General features: G+C 49.2%; 1 long non-coding RNA gene and 6 other non-coding genes across 7 annotated transcripts; 1 reads left to right on the forward strand and 6 right to left on the reverse strand.

Moving 5' to 3' along the window:
• Positions 1 to 841: 841 nt before the first annotated feature.
• On the reverse strand, positions 842 to 931 carry TRNAY-GUA. Its single transcript is given in 2 exon segments — positions 842 to 877; positions 895 to 931. It is a non-coding gene; the product is annotated as a tRNA-Tyr (tRNA).
• Positions 932 to 10,412: 9,481 nt separating this feature from the next.
• On the reverse strand, positions 10,413 to 10,485 carry TRNAK-CUU. The gene has a single exon. It is a non-coding gene; the product is annotated as a tRNA-Lys (tRNA).
• A 695-nt stretch (positions 10,486 to 11,180) lies between these two features.
• On the reverse strand, positions 11,181 to 20,366 carry LOC122219472. The gene is made up of 3 exons (XR_006202392.1): positions 20,322 to 20,366; positions 19,825 to 19,972; positions 11,181 to 11,545 (listed from the first exon to the last, which is right to left on the reverse strand). It is a non-coding gene; the product is annotated as an uncharacterized LOC122219472 (long non-coding RNA).
• TRNAP-AGG lies at positions 11,576 to 11,647 on the reverse strand. The gene has a single exon. It is a non-coding gene; the product is annotated as a tRNA-Pro (tRNA).
• TRNAI-AAU lies at positions 12,651 to 12,724 on the reverse strand. The gene has a single exon. It is a non-coding gene; the product is annotated as a tRNA-Ile (tRNA).
• On the reverse strand, positions 13,279 to 13,350 carry TRNAA-CGC. The gene has a single exon. It is a non-coding gene; the product is annotated as a tRNA-Ala (tRNA).
• On the forward strand, positions 15,186 to 15,258 carry TRNAK-UUU. The gene has a single exon. It is a non-coding gene; the product is annotated as a tRNA-Lys (tRNA).
• Positions 20,367 to 21,411: the final 1,045 nt, after the last annotated feature.

Raw genomic sequence — 21,411 nt, forward strand, 5'->3', positions numbered from 1 at the left:
TTAATATATTTTAATGAGATTGGCGCAAAATGAGCAAATGCTTTCTGGTGTTAAGCCGGATCTCTATCTTTTGAGCTGATTTCCAAAATGGGTAGAAAGTCCTACCCATTTCTCCCACCTTGTCTGTTATTTTTAATTCTAGGATTTTTGTTTCTCTTCTATCCGTGGTTCTCCACCCCTGCGGCACATGAATGCCACCTGGGAATTTTTAAAACTACCAATGCCTAGGTCGCACCTTCAAAATGGCCCAGCCAGAGGCGCGTTGTAAAACCCGCCCAAGTGATTCTGTGTCCACCGACTTTCCTCAGGCAGGGTTCAAAACCGCTGTTACACAATTAAACCGAGAAGGGGGAGTAGTGCCCCTGAATCCCGGAATTTCATCCGGCCCTGACACTGTGGGCGGCTGCCTGCAGTCGAGCAGGAAAAACACCGTCCGGGAGACTCGCGACTCAAATTCCACCAGGGGGCGCGCGTGCCCCACAGATTACCCGCAGGTCGCGTCCTTCCTACGCAGGTACCGTCCTTCCTTCCCGGGTCCCGGGTCTCCCCGGTGGGAGAGCGCGGACGCGTCAGCGGACCCCCAGCCCCGTAGGGCCGCCTCTGCTCCGCCTCGGCAGGGCCCAGGACTTCTCTGCGGCCCCCGCTGTATGTGAAGTGTGCGGCTGAAGCCTGTCTGATCGCGCGTATTAGTCGTCGTTACAGAAACCAGTAATTTTAAAAATTAGATTCGTTGTACAACGGGAATAGTCTTAGGAGACGCACATCGGGGATGTATGTAGCTGAAATGCACCTTTTTGAGGGTGAGGATTCAAAAAAAAAAAAAAGGACGCAAAACACGAATTCCTTCGAGCCGGATTCGAACCAGCGACCTAAGGATGCCCGAGAAGCTTTCCACTACAGTCCTCCGCTCTACCAACTGAGCTATCGAAGGAATCACACTGCTGAGCGTTCCCGCCGAGGATGCCTTCTCTGCGCGCGCTTGGGAGCCCGTAGGCGCTGGTCCCTTCGCTCGGCCGCGTGGTTTATGGGTTCGCCTTGGCCGCGTCCACTCTTCTGTTCTTAATCCCGCGCTCCTTCGCGACGGACGCTCCAAGGTCCACTGCCCTGGACGAAGAAGGAAACGGGAGCCTCCACTGGTTTGCAAAAAGCAAAATAAAATAAGGAGACACAGAAACGGCTAAGGACTTAGCGAGGAGCGTTTTCTATGATGAGGAATGCATTTCAGTAACCGATTTTGACTCAACTTAGAAATAGGATTTGAAGGGACTTAAATTCTAACAGGGTCACTAACAGAAGGAGGGGGAAGAGGAAGAAAAGAAGTAGAGGGTTAAGCTCTCCGAAACGCTAAAATGTCCTTTCATTGACATTTGTCTTTGTAGACAAATGGTTTACCACACGAATTCTGAACTCGGCAAAAACATCGATAGGGAGCCAAAACTACGTTTTTAAATTCTTCTCTATCTTCACGCAAGGTAGAAACTAATGTCTTTCAAATACTAGTTAATTTTGCCAAGTGTGAGGTTCTGACCAAGTTTTCTGTGACTGTCTGAAGGTCAAAAAGGTCGGTTACTCTCTTGTTAATGAAATCGACATCAGGAATGTTTTGTCCTTCTTCACTTTCCATTAAATATCATTACACTGTCACCCGATGGAACCACACAGATGGGGCAAATGACCCCCCTTGGGCAAGTAGATCATGGAGACCACCTGTGGGACAAAGAAAAAAAAATTTTTTTTTTTCTGAGTAAGAATTCAAAGCAAGTTAATCACTTAATTTGGCCATTAACCTCTTCGAGTCTTCACGAACCATCTACTTGAAGAGAGGACGGTCTGAATGAATTACATATAAAATTTTATCTCCACCCTAAGCCCAAATTGACTAAATGTTATTTTATAGGTGTATTTCATAGTATCCATTTTGTCAAAGCACACCTGTCAAAAAGTTAAATGCATCGAAATGTTATAAAAAGCTGCCTTGCATTTTGTCCCGCTCCACGTGAGAAAAGATCCGGAGATGAAAAAGACCGGCCTGAAGGGAGCCTTGAGAGAGGGGGGCAGGTGGCGGTACAGGCGGTAGATGCGAGGGACGCTGAGATGTGTATGTACAACCTGTATTTTTGTAGGTGAAGAGTCTTGCCTGATTCATGTATATGAATCTCTAACATTCCTTTCTATAGATCTGCAAAATAAAATGCAACCCGGGGTGAAACCGGGAGAAAGCAGGAAAGTTTTGGGGTCCCTTTACGTCCTTCGGGAGTGTTCTCAGACGCAGGTGAGCGTGCGCGCGCCGAACTCCCGGACGCGACGGTCGGAAAGCGGCAGGAGTTCCGGGGACCGGTCGGGGGCAGGTAGGCCCACCCAGGAAAGGAAAGCGCGCCAGGGCCCCCCTCGGCCGAAGGGGCTCCACACGGCCGCGCCCCGACGGCCGTTTTGGGCGCCCGCCCGGGGGCACTCGCTCGGCCGCCCACTTTCCTGGCTTCTTCACCCGCCCCCTCCGGACGCCGTGCTCCCTTCCTCCAGGTCGGGAGCCGGGGCGGGGGCAGCGGACCGCCGGGCCGCACGGGGGGGCGGGTGGCCGGGGGTCACGTGGCGAGCGGCGGTCACGTGGCGGGAGGGCGTGGCGCGACGTGCGGCGGGGGCGACCGGGGCCGCGGAGCTCTGGCAGCTCCGCCAGACGCCGGGCCGGTGAGCCGTCCTGAAGGTTCCGTAGTTCGCGCTGTGCACTGCGTAATTTTCCGTCAGATAAAGGTCCTTTCGTGTCCAGTGGGGCCCACGCTGCCTAGCGACAGGTCGCTCTTTCCTTTGTCCCTGCAGTAAGGTTTCCCGCGCGCGCGCTGGCCGCGGGCCCCGCGGGCTGAGCGAGCTGTGACCCCGCCCCACATCCCGGGGAGAGGGGGGTTGGGGGCGTGCGGTAGTGACCCTGGCGGGGGGGGGGGGGGGGGGGGCAGAGACCCGCTCGCCCCAGGTGCAGACTGCGTGTGTCCCGGGGGGAGTGCAGAGCCGCTACTGTGAAATGTGCTTTAAAGGTCACAGCGTTGTAAGACTGCAAGAAATGTATGTGCATTGAACCCTCCTGTAGGTAGGCTCTGTTTAACACAATATAAAAGTAAATTTTTTTTGTGGTAGAAATTAGGGCAACAGACATTCAGTAGCGTGTATGGTACAATGGAAAGAACAAAGGCTTTGGGGCCACTTAGGCCACTTGGTTTGTTTTTTTTTTTTTTTAATTGAAGTATCATAAACAGTGGTATGTTAGTTTCAGGGATACAGTGTAATGATTCAAAAATTCTATGCATTACTGTGGTCACTATGGTGAGTGTAGTCACGATCTGTCACCAGACAATATTACCGTAATCGTATTGGCCATATTCTCAACGCTGTACTTTTCACCTCCCTGATGTAATCTTATACCTGGAAATTTGTACCCCTTTATCTATTTCACTTATTCTCCTGCCCACCTCCCCCTGGCAACCACAAGTTTGTTCTTTGCAACTTGGTGTATTTAAAAGTTTGCTTTTTTGTTGTTTCTTTGTTTTGTTTTGAGATTCCACATATAAGTGAAAGCATATGGTATTTGTCTTTGAATTATGTCCTCTAGGTCCATCCACGTTGTCACAAATGGCGAGGTCTCATTTTTTTTCTGGCTGAGTAATAGTCCATTGTATGTACATAGTACATCTTCTTTATTTGTTCCTCTATTGATGGACGCCTGGGTTGCTTCCATATATGGGTTACTCTGAATAATGCTGCCATAAACATAGGCGCGGATATACCTTTTCAGATTAGTGTTTTCATTTTCTTTGGGTTATTAGCCAGTAGTGAAATTACTGCGTCATAGGGTACTTCTATTTCTAACTTTTTGAAGAACCTCTACTGTTTTCCACAGCGGCCGCGCCAATGTATGTTCCCACCAACAGTGCACAAGGGTTCCTTTTTCTCCACATCCTCGCCAACACTTGCTGTTTTCTTGCCTTTTTGACTCTAGCTGTTCTGACAGGTGGGAGGTGATCTCTCACTGTGCTTTTGATTTTCACTTCCCTGATGATGAGTGATGTTGAGCACCTTTTCATGCGTCTGTTGGCCATCTGGATGTCTTCTTTGGAAAAATGTCTGGGTCCTCTGCCCATTTTTAATCATATTGTTTAGGGTTTTTTGGTGTTTGAGTTGTGCAAGTCCTTTATATATTTTGGATATTGGCCCCTTATTGGACATGTCACTTGGAAATATTTTCTCCTGTTCGGTAGATTGCCTTTTCATTTTGTTGATGGTTTCTGTCACTGTGTAAATGCTTTTCGGTTTGGTGTAGTCCCAGTTGTTTACTTTTGCTTTTGTTTCCCTTGCCTGAGGAGACAGCTCTAGAAAAATGTTGCGCGGTCTGATGTCAGAGAAATTATTACCTCTGTTTTCTCCTAGGAGTTTTATGGTTTTAGGTCTTTCATCCATTTTGAGTTTGTTTTTGTGAATGGCGTAAGAAAGTGGTCTAGTTTCGTCCTTCTGCATGTTGCCGTCCAGTTCTCCGGGCACCATTTGTCGACAGGCTGCCTTTTTCCCATTGGATATTCTTGCCTCTTTTCTCCTAATGGGCCAGATACATGTGGGTTTATTTCTGGGTTCTCTATTCCATTGGCCAATGTGTCTGTTTTAGCGCCAGTACTATTCTGTTGTGATTATTACAGCTTCGTAGTGTATCTTGAAGTGTGTATATGTTATATAATGTACATGGTATACAATATGCATGTTATATATGTATATATGCATATGTATATATCTTTTTTTTTTTTTTTTTTTTTTTTTTTCAACGTTTTTTATTTATTTTTGGGACAGAGAGAGACAGAGCATGAACGGGGGAGGGGCAGAGAGAGAGGGAGACACAGAATCGGAAACAGGCTCCAGGCTCCGAGCCATCAGCCCAGAGCCTGACGCGGGGCTCGAACTCACGGGCCGCGAGATCGTGACCTGGCTGAAGTCGGACGCTTAACCGACTGCGCCACCCAGGCGCCCCATGTATATATCTTGAAATATGAATTTTATGGGTTTATGATACCTCCAGCTTTGTTCTTCTTTCTCTAGATCGCTTTGACTCTGGGGGGGGGGGGCGGGTCTCTTGTGGTTGCATACCCATTTTTTTGCATATTCCATGAAAAACGCAGTTGTGTTTTGATAAGGCTCGCATTCAATCTGTAGATTACTTTGGGTCGTATGGAGATTTTAACAAGATTGATTCTTCCAGTCCGCGAGCGCAGAACATCTCTCCATTTGTCTGTCTTGCCTTCGGTCTCTTTCATCAGTGTTTAAACAGTTTTCGGAGTATGGGTCTCTCACTTCCTTGGTGAAACTTCCTAAATTTATTCCTAGGTTTGTTATTCTTTTTGGTGCCATTGTAAATGGAATTATCTTCATAATTTCTCTTTCTGTTACCTCATTAGTGTTCAGACCACTTAGGCCACTTTTGAATCCTGTCTCTTCCCCCCTTTGTGACCTCTCTAACTTCCCCATGCCCTGTCCAGAATGGGGGTGATGATAATAAAAATAATACAGGTCCTAAGAGGTATTATCGTGAATATCCTACGAAATAGCATTCGTAAAGCAAAGTGTATGGGGTGAACTCAGTACCCCCACCCGCTCAAGCAGGGGAGCCCTCACAGGGCGCTTTGAAAGGTTTTCATCTGGGCCACACCTTTGGGTAAGTCAGAGTGGAAAGTTCAAGAATATACCACATGAAACAAAAAGGTAGCAATAGTTGCAGCAGTGGGGGCAGTGCTTTATCCTTCATGAGACTCCTGTGTGACAGGCCTGAAAGAAGGAGGCAACTTGACGCATTGGTTTCATTGTTCTTTGGCGCCATAGTTTAGGCCTCTTTCCCAGAGGCCACGCCCTCCAATCCAGTCACGTGGACAGATCTCTTGAGCCATAATCTCTGAAAACTGCTGCAGTCCTTCCTTACATTTTCCTTATTTCCTGTTCAGAAAATGATACTGTCCTTTGATTCTGGAATGCCGAGGCGGTTGTCCCCGGGCTGCTTGCACAGATGAGCACGCGTGCCTAAAGGGTTCTTCCTTTCTCCTGGACCTGTGGCCTCTGACACGCCTCCTCCTTTCTTCCTTTCCTCTCCTCACCTAGCGAGGCTTCCAGAAGCACACCTGACTGACAGATTGCTGTTGGAGCTTCCGGAACAGGCTGAACTAGAACCTCCTGTTCACAACAGTGCGGTTTTGTCACCCTTTGCTTTTTCTCAGAGACTGACCTCCCGAGTTCGGATCTGTCTCTGGGCTTACACAGCCTTGTAGTCGGTGCCCTCAAATTACTCGCTTCTTTGTATTTTCTTTTGTCTTTTTCCTATCTGGCTCCATCCAGCACCATTCCAGCTCTAGTAATGAACAGTCTTGCGTTCCGCTTCCTGAGTATCTGTCCTGAGGAAAAGCCACTGTAAGGCGGTTTTTTAGCTAATTTAGTCATGTTTATCATACACTGTTAGATGTATAGAAGGTGGGGTTGAGTTTTGTACAGACAGTGCAGCTAAATCATTCCTTCAACAACTGTTTGACTACCGTGTGCCAGAGAAGCTTCCGAATTCCAAATGCCACAGTGTGTTTTGGGTGGGGTTTTTTTTTGGGGGGGTCTCCCCAAAATTCGTGTGAAAGCTTTACTGAAGTTTACACGGAACCCTCAGCGTGGCTGTATTTGGAGTAAGGAAGTCAATCGGGTTAAATGAGGTCACGGGGATGGGGCCCCGATGCAGTGGGATTAGTGTCCTCACCGGAAGGGAGCTCACCCCCCTCGCCCTTCTGCGCAGGGACACGATGAGAAGGCGACGTCCACAAACCAAGAAGAGAGCTCTTACCAGAAACTGAATCAGCTGGCCCCTCGACCTTGGACTTCTCAACCTCCAGAACTGAGGAAATAAATCTCTGTTGTTCAAGTGCCCAGTGGTGTTTTGTTTTGGCAGATTGGCATAACAAGACCCCTCCGCCCCGCCAAACACCCTTTGCAGTTCAAGTGTTTTATCGAAGCAGTTAGGTTAGCTGCTCAGGGACAGCCTTGGCCTTGGAGGTGATGCCACAGGTCTCAGATTCAGAAATTCAATTTTCAAGTATGTCAATTCAGTTTTAACAATATAGCCAAGGACTAGTAAGAATAGGAAAAAGCAGTCTGTTCCAAGCAACTCAAAGGTTGTTTAGAAGCCAGAAATGCAATAAGTTCATTGACAATCGGGTATGTTTATTAATATTAGCACTATTTGTTTTATCCGTGATAACCCAGTATAGTCCCCGAGGCACCCCAGAAGCCAAAACATTCAGCAGGGGCTGCAGGGCGAGGAAAGGCGGTTCAGGCTTTCCACTAAGACTTGGGGTTCGTCTGCCCACAACACGTGGTCCGGAAATCCTCAGTGGTTGTAGGCTCTCGCAGGTAGAACATCTGAACCAGATACGAGGTCTTTGTTCCTCGGATTTTGCTTGGTAAACCCGGGTGATTTCGTAACTACCCGGTCCCGTCACCGTCACCTACTTCTTTAAACCCGTCACGCCAAGCCCCTTCGTTTCCTAGCGCCAGCTCAAACACAGCTGGGGGTTTCACTTCCCCTGAATCAGTTACATTCTCCCAGTGGGGAGATGACAGGCTTCTTGAAGGCCCGGACCACGTTGCGTGTGTTTTCATCCTGAGCGTCCAGCACGAGAAGGGTGTTCATCCGTTGGTTTGGAAGACAGTCAAGGTCAGTGTACCCCTCTAGGAAAGTTCCTTCTTGTTCATCCATGTCATGTCGACTCTTGATTCTCGGTGTCATTGGGTACACGACGACGGGACCTCCAACCTCTGGGGAATCCACGTGGCGAAAAACATGTGACTCCCGCGCCCAACGACAGATGCAGTTGAGCGGAGCAGGTGAAATGCTGAATAGTTTGGGGACTAAGTGTAACATCACGGGGAGCGGGTGACCGATCAGTGATAGTCATCCAGGCGCCTGGGTAAAGAGACAAGGAAGCTTTGGAAGGGGGCGCGTGGAGAGGGGTAATTGGCGGTGACTCCACGGCGCCCAGAAGCGGGCAGTCTTTCCACACCGCGATTCCGCGGGGCTGGCGCCCGCTCAGTGGGACACAGCCAGCCAGCAGCACCCGCGTCTTTACAGCGACACCAGCAGTGTCACCGTCTCTTTTTGCTCTGATTATACCCTAGCCGACCTTCCATACGAATTTGGCCTACGCGCACACACACACACACACACACACAGGGCCCCCTAACAGTTTGTTTCTTGGTGTACATCTACCAAGTCACCCTCTGACTTTAAAAGTTTTTCTTGACTGTCGTTCGCACCCCCAGGAAGTCCCAGAAATCAGGCCACTTCTCCGCTCCTGCCCTGTGACCCCTCCGGGCTGACTTGACACCTTTGGTCACCAAGAGCCTCCTGACGAGGTCTCCTTGTGACCGCTATTGTCCCCTTGAGATCTGTTCCCGACGCGACAGCCAGTTATCCTTTTCAGAGGTAGGTTAGACCCTGTCACTCTTCTGTACAGACACTTCTGAGACGTATTCCTGCCTCACTCAGCTCGAAGTCCTGACAGCCTGCAAGGTCTCACATTTTTTGAGACCACACGGCCACAAACACGCCTTTGCCTTCGGCCTGAGTCCTCTGTTTAGAAACTCTCCTCGAAAATGACACCGTGGCTCCTGTTTGCTCAAAAGTCCCCTTCGGGAAGCTTCACCTGACAGCCCCGTTTCCTGCTGCAGCGTGCCCCCGACCTGATCCCAGCACCCTGACCACGCTCTAACGCTGCTTTTCGTTTAGTTGTGTATTTACTATGCGGAATGTAAGGGGCAGGGGTCGTTGCTTTGTCCACTGATAAATCCCAACCCCCAGAGCACCTCCTGACACAGAGTGGCACTCAGTGAGCATGCAGAACGAACAAAGGGACGAGTGTGTTTCATTTGGGGGAATCGGGACCCCATCCCTGCAGAGTCTACGTGCCTGGGAAGAGGAAGGGCGAATGGCAGAAAGGACCCGCGACGTCAAGTTTCTGAACCCGAGACACCGAGAAACAGGGCTTCCGGTAAGATGCTGACCCCTCGTGGTACTCCAGCCGGGCCAGGCCACCGAATCCGTCGTGTTAAAATGAAACGAACCCCCTCGGAAGCCCTGGTTTCTAAAGCATCGGAGATTCAGCTTCACTAGGGCCGAGCTGGGGCTCAGGAATCAAATTCGCAAAGCTCGCCAGGTGACTCACATGTCCAGCCAGATGTGGATACTCAAGTGAGAGCATTTTCATGAGTTGTCCTGAGGCCTGAAGAGAACATCGGGTCGAGGTTAGGGAAGTGAGAGGAACATATGTGGTTCATTGTGCTTTTAGAATCAATGAAGAGCTGTGTATGTGTGTGGTTTCTCCATCACGGTCATGGGTGTTTCATCAGTCACTGCCAGTGAATCCACGAACGCTTCAAAGGAATGATAAAGTAAGACAGGCGTGATGGAATTTTCCTAAAGGGACATTTGGAAAAGTCTTGGTCAGTTTGACCACGGGAATGGTTTTCAAGTCAGTCAGTGGTGGCAAAATCCACCCCTGTCTGGGATAATATCGTCCATGCACAGAGCTGACTCGACCTAGTCCCAACCAGCATGGATTTGTAGGAGGAAAAAGAGGACACAGTGAGCGAACCTCGGTGGCTGGACTGGGCAGGTTTATTCTAGAGGGTGGAGAGCTCAGAGGAGTTGGGGGTAGAAATGCAGTTTGGCTTTTGAAAAACAAGCCGAAATAGTTAGATTTTATTTTGTAGGCAGTTGCAGTCTATTATGGACTGTTCGGTACCTTCCACAATTAGGAGGTGTATTGTGCTGTCTGGGTGCAGGTGATCAGAAACCGAACCGATGTGTGAGGCAGTGGAAATAACAAATTCGCCTCCCATTATTCCGGAATGACACTTGCTTGGGCCAGAAAGTGGAGTCGCGGATCTCAAAACTCTGCTTGGACATTGTCACCTCTGACCTCTGCCCATCAGACTGTTCCCTGTGTTTGGATCGTTTTTTTCTCCACCTTCAGACTTTAGCTTTGCCAACATCTCTGCGTCCTTCTCCCTACATCCTAAGCCTTTTTTACGTGCTTCAGAATCATCCGAGGAGCTTAAAAATACAAAGCTCATGCCCTACCACAGGCTTGCAATGTCAAGACAAATCTCTAAGAGGCCAGAAAAATGCATTCCCCGCTAGGGGGCGATGAGGCCCACCTCTGCAAGAGTAAGAGAGCACGTTAGGCGTAGCTGAGCAGAGCCGTGAACCGCGGCCGCTCCCGGTGATTCCATCATTCCACACATTTAAAAGCGTTGACCTCCCAAACTCCTCTTGCTTGACATTGGGGGGGAGCCTTGCTTCGGAGGTGAGTGGACAGAAAAGGAGTTGAGAATACACGTTGAAAGGAAAAGGCAACCGCCCAACGTGGGGCTCGAACCCACGACCCTGAGATTAAGAGTCTCATGCTCTACCGACTGAGCTAGCCGGGCAGTTGGTGCTAGGTCTTCCCCAATCTGTTATGAGCACATACGAATTCTTCTTGGCCCTGTTGCGACTGTAGGGCTCCAGGTCTTGTCTGATTGTTTTTGTCTTCCAAAGAAGACGACGTGAAAGTCAAAGTATATAAGCATTATCTGTTATTCTTGCTGTGCAAACCGGCTCACTTTCCCTACCTCGCCACCCCCCCCACCCCCCCCACCCCCCCCCCCCCCCATTCTCACCGACCTGCTGCGAATACGGCACAGAAAGTTTCCCGGATCCGAGGGCCGGCATCTCTGGGTGCTGAGCGAATCACTCCAACCCTGGCACCCCCATCGCTCTTCCAAGCCCAGGCGCCCTTGCGCCCTCTTTGTGGCCCAACGAGGCACCTCTGGCTGTGGCTGTGGCCCCGCAGGCAGTCTCTGCGGGTTTCTCCTCCCACCGCTTGTTCATATTTTGTACTTCCCCACCATCAAGGCTCACACACGCAGAGAAGGGAAAGGGGGTGCAATTTCATTTTAATGTGTGTTTTGTTTACCACTGACCTCAAAAGTTCACTGAACATAATAGATGGTAAACAAATACCTGCTTAGTGAATGTACCAAGAGCACCCCCCGGGAAGCGAGAAAGCGTCCCCTCCCAACGAGGAGGCAGAACCTCAGTCTCCTGAAGGACTGGGCGGGGGGAGATAGTCACCCCTGTGCGAACGAGGAAAGCCGAAATATCCTGGACGAAGGTTGCCAGAACCCCAACTCTAGAGCTCATTGTCTTATTTTTCCACAAAAAAGTGATGAACGAACGATGGATGACACTGAATGGAGATGTGACCATCGTCTTCCTGCACTTTGATCGGATCACAACCGTGGAGTTGGAACTAACTTGGAGAACCAGAAACATCTGCCTCTGCGAGAGTCACTTTAGAGCCGATGGAACACCGAGTAAAAGCCAAAATTAAACAGTGTTTGTTTCTTTTTAGTAAAAGTCACTTATTGGGATCCAGAGCGTATGCAGCGAACGCGTTTTCACGTGAAGGTCGAGTGGTTTCATTGAACTGTAGCTGCACCTGTTTTTCTGTAAAACAAAACAAAACAAAACAAAACAGGGCTCGTCCGGGATTTGAACCCGGGACCTCTCGCACCCTAAGCGAGAATCATACCCCTAGACCAACGAGCCGCACGCTCTCTGGCTCTTCTGAATATATTAAATATTTAGTGAATTTCTTTATTTTATCTTTTGCATTTCATTCATATTTGGGCAAATATAACTACCACCGACCCTTACTCTGACCCTCCCGCTCTGTGGCTCCCAGAACTTCGCCGGCTCATCTCGCGACCCAATAATCCCTGTAAGGAGTGAACGGAGCCTTGTTTCTCAAGGGCCGCCGGCCCATCCACTGTAAGAAAAGACCGTGGCCGCTGAGAGGGCAGCAGAAGCCGGTGCTGCTTGTCACCTCGCGGAGCCGGTCTGTGGGACGACCCCCGGCCGGCCCCCTGCTCCCGGGGTCCCCGGCAAGTAGCCGGAGCGCGGGCGTGGCTCGGAGGGCCGTGGGGACGCGGGGTCGAGCATTCAGAGGAGATGAGCTGTGTGGGAAGCGGGGGACACCGTTAAGGAGCCGAAAGCCGGCCGTGGCGGAAAATGAGGCGGACGCAGGGGCGCCCCGTCCAGAAATGGCCAGAACGCAGGGGCCGCGGGCGTCGGCAAGCCGGCCCCCAGGACGCGGACGGAAGCAGGGTGGGTTGTGCCCAGCGGCCTGGTCCTTCCTCACGGGGCCATCCATTCAATGAGGACAGCGGGCTTCTCTGCACTCGGGTTCCTCCCCCGCCTGCGTGACCAGCGCTGCCTTCAGTCCGCACGGACGCGAGCCCGCGCCGCGGTGATTCAAGACACTTGTTTCCTGACTCTTCTCGGGGGCAGCGTTCGGCGACGCCGTTTTCCTCCTAATGAATTGAATCACCCCTACAGCGTCCCGGTGCCCTTCTGCTTCTCGGGGCAAACTCTCCGAGCGTGCCCGCTTGCCGAGATGCGCGCTCGGGGTTCCCCTGGGGTGGTCTGCACTTGAAGCAAAAAGCCGCTGTCCTCCCCCGGACCGTGGTCCCCCGCCGCCGCCGCCTCTCCGGGGGACACAAGGGGAGGTCAGCATTCAGGGCGAGTAGACACCGAATAGAAAACGAACCACTGGCCCGTACGGGGATCGAACCCGCGACCTTGGCGTTATTAGCACCACGCTCTAACCAACTGAGCTAACCGGCCAACTGCGACAGGCGCCTTTCCAAAGTCCTTACAAGAATGTACTCTGGTTATTGTTTATTTTTTTATACTATAAGTAATGTGGTGTATCCAAGACGTCGAATTTGGCCCCACCGACCTAGACTTCGTCCTTCTCCCAAGACTCATCCTACTTTCCTCCTGCGGTGACGCAGCAAAGAGGTGGCTAGCAATACCCCCTTATCCTCCCGCCCAACCCTCTGTATTTTCAGGCCAAGATTATCTCTGCCTTTAAAGGCCAGCCAGATACTACAAATAGCCTTTTACTGGTAGGCCCTGGGCTGATTGGCAGGCTGCTCCGCTTAGGCCATCTCTTCCCTTGGGTGTTTTTTTTCTCTAAGTTGCCAGTTTTATCGGTTTCAGATAAAGATTTCGCAAAATACCTTAGAGTTGTCCTGTTTCCCTCTCTACACACATGATTCTGTATGCAGTGGCTATAAGAACGCCTTAGAAAATTAACGAAGACGAGGATACGAAGTCTAATGATTCCACATTATAAAAACATAGCCACAGCTTCCGATGGTGCAGGGAAAACAGTTTGGAGATGCCGGGGATCGAACCCGGGGCCTCATACATGCGAAGCATGCGCTCTACCACTGAGCTACATCCCCAACCATACAGGGTGTCTCTTTATAACTCTTCCCAATTCTTTCAACCTTATTTTTTTTCCCCCCAGCAATTAAGATTTTCTTCAATACTAAAGTTAAAGTTTCCTTTATTGATTCAGCAAAATCATGAAATGGTTAAGGGGACAACATCAGTATTCCGAGCGGAAGAAGCTTTCCAGCCATCGGACCCTTGTCAAGCACTTAACCTAGCGACCAAAGGAGGGAACCAACTACTGAAAAATCTACTGAGAGAAAGGAGAGAGGACCTCCAGTTTAAAAGTTTCTTTCTTTCCTTTTTTCCTTTCCTTAAGGACGGCTGAGGGGCACTGCAGCCACGTTAGGCCGACTATGGGCTGATAAGATCGCTGCAAACTTGCAGCTGAACTGAGAGAGGAGTGGAAGAAACGAATGAGCCCCAGAACAAGGGATATATGTTTACTTGAAGATAATAAACTGGCTCCAGAATTAACTACCCAAGGAAGGCCTTCCGCCTAGATAAAAGGATACTAGTAATACAGGGGGCTCCAGACCGCACAGAGCAGAAGGTCTTCTAGGGTCACAGTTTGCCTTGGGACTCAGGGCGTCCAGGGCTAAAATTGAGAAGCTTTAGTCACCCCACTCCCCTCTCGGCCACTCCCACAATCCAGAGTTTCCAGCCCAAAGCCCTAAACGGGCTTCCAGAAGGATGGACCTCCTCTCCTCACGCCTGGCTCCGGAGGCTGAGAAGACGAGGGAGGGGTGGGGCAGCAGAAGGCCTCCTGCTTTCTCTTGGACCCTTGTCCCAGCCCCTGGAAATGTTAGGGTGCCCTAGAGTTTGCAGGGCCCGTTTTCAGTGATCACGGGAATCTCATGCCCAAACTGTGCTGGTCCGGAAGGACACCCACTGAGAAGATGATTAAGTAAACAGAGATACCTAAGTAAAGCTGCGACTGGTTTGTTTGTTTTTTAAGTCCTGAAGTTTCAATTCTGTGACGGAAGTTTCCAGGGTATATTGTTCGGGAACTTTGAAACACCTTAATAGATGCCAAATTATAAAGAACGGGAGAGGGAGCATAAACCCCAAGTTCAAGACAGTGTGTATCCGGGGGAGATGAAGAGATACGACCCCGGCGGGACACACGAATGTGCGTCATTATCTGTCTAAGCTGAGAAATGCACACGCGGACGTGCGCGGTATTCTAACTAGTGCCCTTTAAAGTGCATACACGTGTAAGGTGTGAGCAACAGTGGACGCCGGGTATGTGGGCACTCTATGTTTTTGCAACCTTTTGGCACATCTAAAACTACTCAAAAATTAAAAGTTTATCTAAATTTAAAAAGTTAATAAATAAATAAATAAAGACAGCGGAGACCCAGCACAAAATCAGACCGCTTCCTCTGGCTCTCGACCCGTATTCAGATATCCAAAGTGCCGCCTAAAAGGTGATTTAATTGCCCCTTAAAAGCGCCGGTGTCATGTTGGCTTCCTTTGGAAAGTGCTCTATTTGGGCCCAAATGTAGAATATTTGAGATATTTCTCTGGGAAGCCTAGAAGCTTCCCAGCAGAAGCTTCAGAATTCTATATAGTATAATATCTATCTAATATTGATCTATGCCATGTATATAGAGAGAAAGAAAACATTCAGGGCAATATTATAATTCATATAATATAGTTAGGTCAGGGTATTAAAGAAGACTTTCATTGTGACTGAGTTTCTATGCTAATTAGGGTATTAACAAGCATTTTGTGAATGAATAGCTCCAAACCAGAATCACCAGTGAAACTTCTAAAAGAATTTTCTCCTTCAAGTTTGCAGATAAATTGACTATAGTTGATGTGTTAAGGGAACAGCATGTGAGCCCGGATAGCTCAGTCGGTAGAGCATCAGACTTTTAATCTGAGGGTCCAGGGTTCAAGTCCCTGTTCGGGCGTTAGCACTTTTATGTCGTGTTTGTTTTGTTTTTTCCCGTCTCCATTCCTGCATTTTAATCCCAGTAAATAGTAACAGGAAGGAAGATAATCTCAAATCACAGGCTCTGATGTCACTAAAAAATGAGAGGGGATTCTGAGCACAGCACAGAATAACCTAGGACCTGTTCAGAAAAAAAGAAGGGCCTTTCAGACAGGTGTCTGGAAGGCACACACACAAAACATTTCCTCCAGAGCATAAGGGGAAGTCTCATTGACAATGGTCACAAGTTATCAAAAGTCAGACTCTTATTTGAAAAGCAACAAAAGCACAGAACTGTTCCCTCTGTCCCACGCCGGAGGGCTTCTCTCTGGTCCGCGGCTCTGCTCGGCTCCGGGGAAGCCCAGGTAAACTACTGGGCTGTAGCGTCAGCACTTAGAACTCAGGGGCTGGCGGCCTCGGCTTCCACACTTTCTTGGCCATGACTCGTTTGAGCTTTAGCTTACATCTGGACCCAGACATACAAATGTAGGAGGAAGAAAATGGCCTGAATTACCACTTACTCTTACGCATTCATTGCCTTCTGATAGTTCAGACTCTATCCTCTTCTTTCCAATGCTGGAGACCACACACCATTAAACTGATTTTGCTCCCCCCTCGTTGGGAAACACGGGGCTTGGAGAAATCATAAAGATGAAATGTGACATATAGCACAAGGTGACGGGTCCTGTGCTGCATAACCTGTCCCTTGCCCTAAATCCAAGTCCCCTCTCCTAGAGTGACCCCAAACCTCAAGTCACCTGAGCTCACTGCCATCAACACCATCTCTGCCCTGCTAGGAGCCACGGAAGGAACGAACTTGAAAGCCCCTGAAGGAGACTCCGTTTGGGAATCGCCCAAAGAAGAAATTTCATCCTAAGTGATCCAGAGGATGACAGAGAAAGGGGATTTTACAATGCTATGGAAAAAATCACCAAAGTTGCTACAAAACCTCTGGAAAACCCTAACAGAACACTTCTTGTCCGGTGCCTTGGGGGCACCGTAGGCAGAATGTCAGCTTCATAATATGAGGGCCTTGAGCTCAGTCCTCAGAGAAAGTATAGCACTTTGCAAAAACAAAACCAAACACAAAAAACAAAGCTGCAGAAGTAATCCAACATGATCGTTACTCTTATTGCTATTAGAGTCACACGAGAAATATCTTCTCTAAGCGCCTGTCGCTTCATAGAATTTTTTCCTGCCTATAAGGAAACCCACTTGGCTTGTGACCCTACAACGTTTCTTTATAACACTCACAGCTTTTTCAAAAGAAAAAAAAAAAAAACCTCCATTAACTTGACCCAAACACAACAGGGCAAGCGTCTCTCACAACCTTTTAAAAATAAGCAGCGGGCGGAAGTCACAAAATCGAATATTAAATCCAAAAGGATCGCAACATGGTCTCAGGGCACCAGGCAGTAAAAATAATAAATGTCGAGTGGCTACACTGTTCAGGAAGACGAAGGACTTACCAGACATCAGTCAGTGCGTGTAGTTAGACGAGAGTCAAAAGATTTCCTTTTCTCGGTCTTTGGGGGAAGCTTGGGACGGAAAGAAAAGGCAACCCCTTGAACTTGCACATCTTGCACCCTGGATCTTTAGTGGGCTGAAAGAGCAGCCACACGGTGGGTGTTACCTGGGCTCCAACAACAGGAATCCACCTGCTGCAATCGCTTGATTGACCGACTTGCCAAGAATGTTGTTCCAGTTCCAGTAGGCAAGCAGCTCATATAAAATTATAAAATGGCACTGGATTAAGTTAACAGACGAACTGTATTTCCATTCTACACTATTGTCCCCATCTCTTAACAGGTTTCCATCGGTTTTCAAACACCGAATACTCAACTAGTCCTCATCATTTGCTTTACCAGACAAAACCACATGTGTGGCTGGCACCCTCCATTCAAGAGACCCAGCTACCCTGAGACTGGTGCCCAGAGGAAACAGCTACTAGAAATGCCCATGGGTCGTTTACCCTTCTGTTGGGCAGGTGAGTTGAGGCGAACAGTCAGATTTAAACTCCCCAAGCCAAGCTTCTTTTCTATTGTTTATTGAAATGTAAACCACACAGCAAGAGTGTACAAATAACAAATGTAGATCTCAATAGCTCTGTGGATGTTCTTTGATGCTTCTGGTCTATTGAGGAGAACATACCCTCCACCAACTCATCCAGTCTCTGAAGACTTTGTGAAAGAAAGAAAGAAAGAAAGAAAGAAAGAAAGAAAAGAAAGAAGGAGGGAGGGAGGGAGGAAGGAAGGAAAGAGGAAGGAAGGAAGGAAGGAGGAAGGAAGAAGGAAGGAAGAAGGAAGGAAGGAGGAAGGAAGGAGGAAGGAAGGAAAGAAAGAGAAGAAAGAAAGAAAGAAGAAAGAAAAGAAAGAAAGAGAAGAAAGAAAGAAAGAAAGAAAGAAAGAAAGAAAGAGAGGGAGGGAGGAAGGAAGGAGGAAAGAAAGAAAGAAAGGGAGGGAGGAAGGAGAGGGAGGGAGGAAGGAAAGGAAGGAAGGAAGGAAGGGAGGAAGGCAGGGAGGAAGGAAGAAAAAGAAAAAACTGGTGAAGCAACTCGGTGTTGGGACGTAATCCTTCATGAATCTCTCACATTTCTTCATGTAATGCTAGCAAGGCAATGAATGCCCCCTTTGTTCTGGATTTTCTTTCCAAGGATGCTTGCACAGCAAACACTCTTGGAAGGCAGAGACAATGTCTCTCTAGAGCAATGGACAGGCGTGCTTACATCCATGGGTTTAGGGTTTCTGTCTTGTAACAGAATCCACACGTGTACAGATGCCATGGTTTTGCCCTCTGCAAACTAGAGCCAGGGAACCAGAGGAAAAAATGCTGATAATCCAGTTATTGCTACTACTGGAATAATAGACTTTCCATTGTCTCGGACCCAGGAGTCTCGTGAATTACACCAGCGTCCGTGAAACTGCATACGGCAGGTTTAGCTGGCACGTTGGGTAAAACTTTGGACCCTTCACATTTCTTGCAACTCATCAACCCCACGCTCCCTTCTTCCTTCTGCATATTCCTTACCTTGGTTAATTACACAACCACCCACATGAATCCAAAGCTGGAAGTTAGATGCCTTCTCAGACTCCTTTCCTTTCCTCGCCCCACTCCTCCGTATCCAACCCATCACCAAGTCTACCCTTTAAATACTCAAGAGGAAGTGGGGGCAGAGAATTTTGTGAAAAGTTCATTTCCTTTCCTGCTCCCATCCCATCACCCAAATTCAGGCTCCCGCCATCTCCGTGGGGAGTATGACAATCATTTTCTAGCTATCTTTTTCAGCAAAGGGGACAGTGATTTGCTACTTCCTCGTCTCAAGGGCTGAATAAAGCAGTAGATTTTCCAGTCAGGAAACCTCTCCTTCCAACACCCTCCCTCCAATTCCACCATCCAAAGCCCAAGTGACACAGAGGTTTTTGTGAACTGCAAGTCTGGACAGGCTTTCCCCCAGGGCTGAAGCTTTTAAGACAGACAGGATAAAATCTGAAATCCTTCGCAGGAGAAAGGCCCTTTGTGAACTGCTTTGTGTCTAATGAATTCTCCCCCATCCCATGCTTCTTTGCTCTTGTGCGTTATCTAACCACAGCTTAACCGGTCGCTGCCGGGGCAGTGGAATCAAAGGTGGTGCTTAGAGCTAAGTCCTTTGTGCAAAGCCTCCTTTAAGTCTTTCTTCGCAGGGATGTATGATTTAGAAACTGTGGAGCCAAACCTCGGAGCTTTTCACTTGTGTGTGTGTGTTTTTTTCCTACTTTTCCTCAGATGGGAGAGCTTTTTCTCCACCTCTGGAGAAAGGCCTTCTCACTCTCTGTTGAGGACAAGGCCCTTGTGCCTGAGCTGTAGCCGTGGCCACGATCGAAGCTCTCTAACTGCTGAATAAATCAAGGGATTGCCCCCTAAAATTATGTCATCATGCCTGAGTCCCCCCTTTCTCCTCACTTTGCAACCCCCGACTCCCTACACCCACCGAATTTTCCCTTCCTTTATCCCCCAGCTGGATGGGGCGGACAGCACTCCTTAGCACTCACATCTAAAGGCATTCGTACACACAAGTAAATGCAGATATGTTATTTATTTAGTACATAGCGGATTACACATTTAGTTCGATGCATAAGTAACCGAAGTTCACACAGTCAATAATACTCTATTACACAGCTGCAAGTTTTGCTAGAGAGTAAATCTTGAACATGCTCATCACCCAGAAGGTTTTTTGTCCCTGTGTAAAATGACACACGTTGGCCACACAATGGCAGCGATCATTTCACAAGGTGCACAACCACCGAGTCCCTACGTGGGGCGGTTGAAACTAACACAGTATTCAACTGTACCTCGGTCAAAAAGTGAATTAAAAAATGCCTGAAGCCATGGGCTCCACGCTGATTCATTTTGGGGTCCCTCCAACACTTCATGTGATCGGCTTTACCCCGGTTCCCCGAAAGAAACCTGAACGGGCACGAGCAAAGCAATAAATTGCCACTATCCACTTCTCTGGGGGGTCCCTCAACGGGCCAGACACCGCGTTAAGCGCTTTTGCAGGGTTTCTTACCTTGGGGACTGGTGAACATTTGCACCTTTCAGATCTCCGAGCTGGAGCTGAAATCTGGCTGTACCCTTACCCTAGGAACGTAGGGAGCCAACCACCGTCAGGAGCGTCTGTGGTTCCGTCACCAGCAGAAGTCACAGACATTTTCCCACTGAGGAGAACAAAGGCGGGAGAAGTGTGGCTTCAATTACACCTTCTCACGACCTGCATCCACTGCTAGACGCCTGAGGCCCCCAGAACGGAGCTCAGAAAGGAACTCACCGCTGCCTTGCTGTCGCTGTTGTATTAAAAACAAAAAGCAGCCTTATCTTAACCACAGCCAGGCCCCCAAGGCCCTGTAGGCGCTGCGTTCAGCGGACAGAAATTTCCTTAGAGAATCAGGTTATCTCTACCTTCCTGCCCTCTGCAAACCCAAAAACAGAGAACCCGTCACTCCTAGCAACCCCAGGGCATCTCTCTCTGCCCGCGGGTCCTGTCCCCGGGCGGTTATATACAATCACCTTTTGGCACCCAAGACGTCTCCAGACTTGTTTCTTGGCCGTTGGCTCACTACCCCCGAACTCCCCCCCCCCCCGCAACCCCAGCCAAACCCATCCACGGGCTCTACTTGAGACAGGATGCCCGTTATCTACACCGCAGGCCTATCTCCAAGTCTCACGGACGGGATGGGCCCCGGGAGGCGGCGCCAGCACGGGAGGCTCTGAGCAAGAGAGGAGGAAACGTGGGAGACCAGCCCCGAGTCCTGAACATTCTGTCCCCCGGTTCCCAACCGGCGGTGAAACATGGGGGAGGGGGGAACCCAACCCCTCGGGGATGGCGGCTGTCCTCTCTGTCTCTGTCTCTCTCTGTCTCCGTCTCTCTCGAGCCGCTTGCTCTGGTGTCTCGAGATCGTACTTTTCCCTTTAATAAACTTTCCCGCTTGTGTGGCTGGTTGTGCTGCACGCGTGTCCTTGAATTTCTTGTGACAAGACCAGTACCCTTCGGGGACTCCTTGGGTGGGTCTTCCCAGTTCACCCCAGGGGTGGGTGGGTGGGTGGGTGGAGGCCCCAGGCCCGGGGGGTCTTCCCAGTTCACCCCATAACAGAACTGGGAGGGACAGGGGTGGATCCAGGAAAATACGTTTCCCTCCTTCGGCTTTCTAGCTCTGCCAGGACCATTGACTCACTTTCGAGGGTCAGAAGTGTCATTCTGGAAAACTCTGGATCGCTCGTCTATTTGGTGTCAGACACCCACATGCTCAAAATATTCACAGACCAGGGTGTTAATTGAGGAATTTGCAGACAGGAAAAGTGGGCAGAGAGGTTTCAGGGCTGATATATTATTTCCTAATTTGCTCTCCCCGCTTAGAAATATTTGGCTAAGACCCTAGCCTCTTTGTACAGAAAAAAGTAATAATAAATAACCCTTTCTAATAAATCCCATATGACCACTTGATGAGGGAAACGAAGGCAAGAGAAATGCGGTTTAAATCTCCTTGCCGCTGGCAGCCGACTGCTAGATGTGCAGACCGTGACCTTGAGGACCTCATGGCCGCCCTGCTGCCTTAATGTTTTTGTTTCATTAAAGACTAAAAGCAACCTTACCTTAGCA

This window comes from Panthera leo, chromosome B2, assembly GCF_018350215.1.
Source record: "Panthera leo isolate Ple1 chromosome B2, P.leo_Ple1_pat1.1, whole genome shotgun sequence".
NCBI classification, from domain to species: domain Eukaryota; kingdom Metazoa; phylum Chordata; class Mammalia; order Carnivora; family Felidae; genus Panthera; species Panthera leo.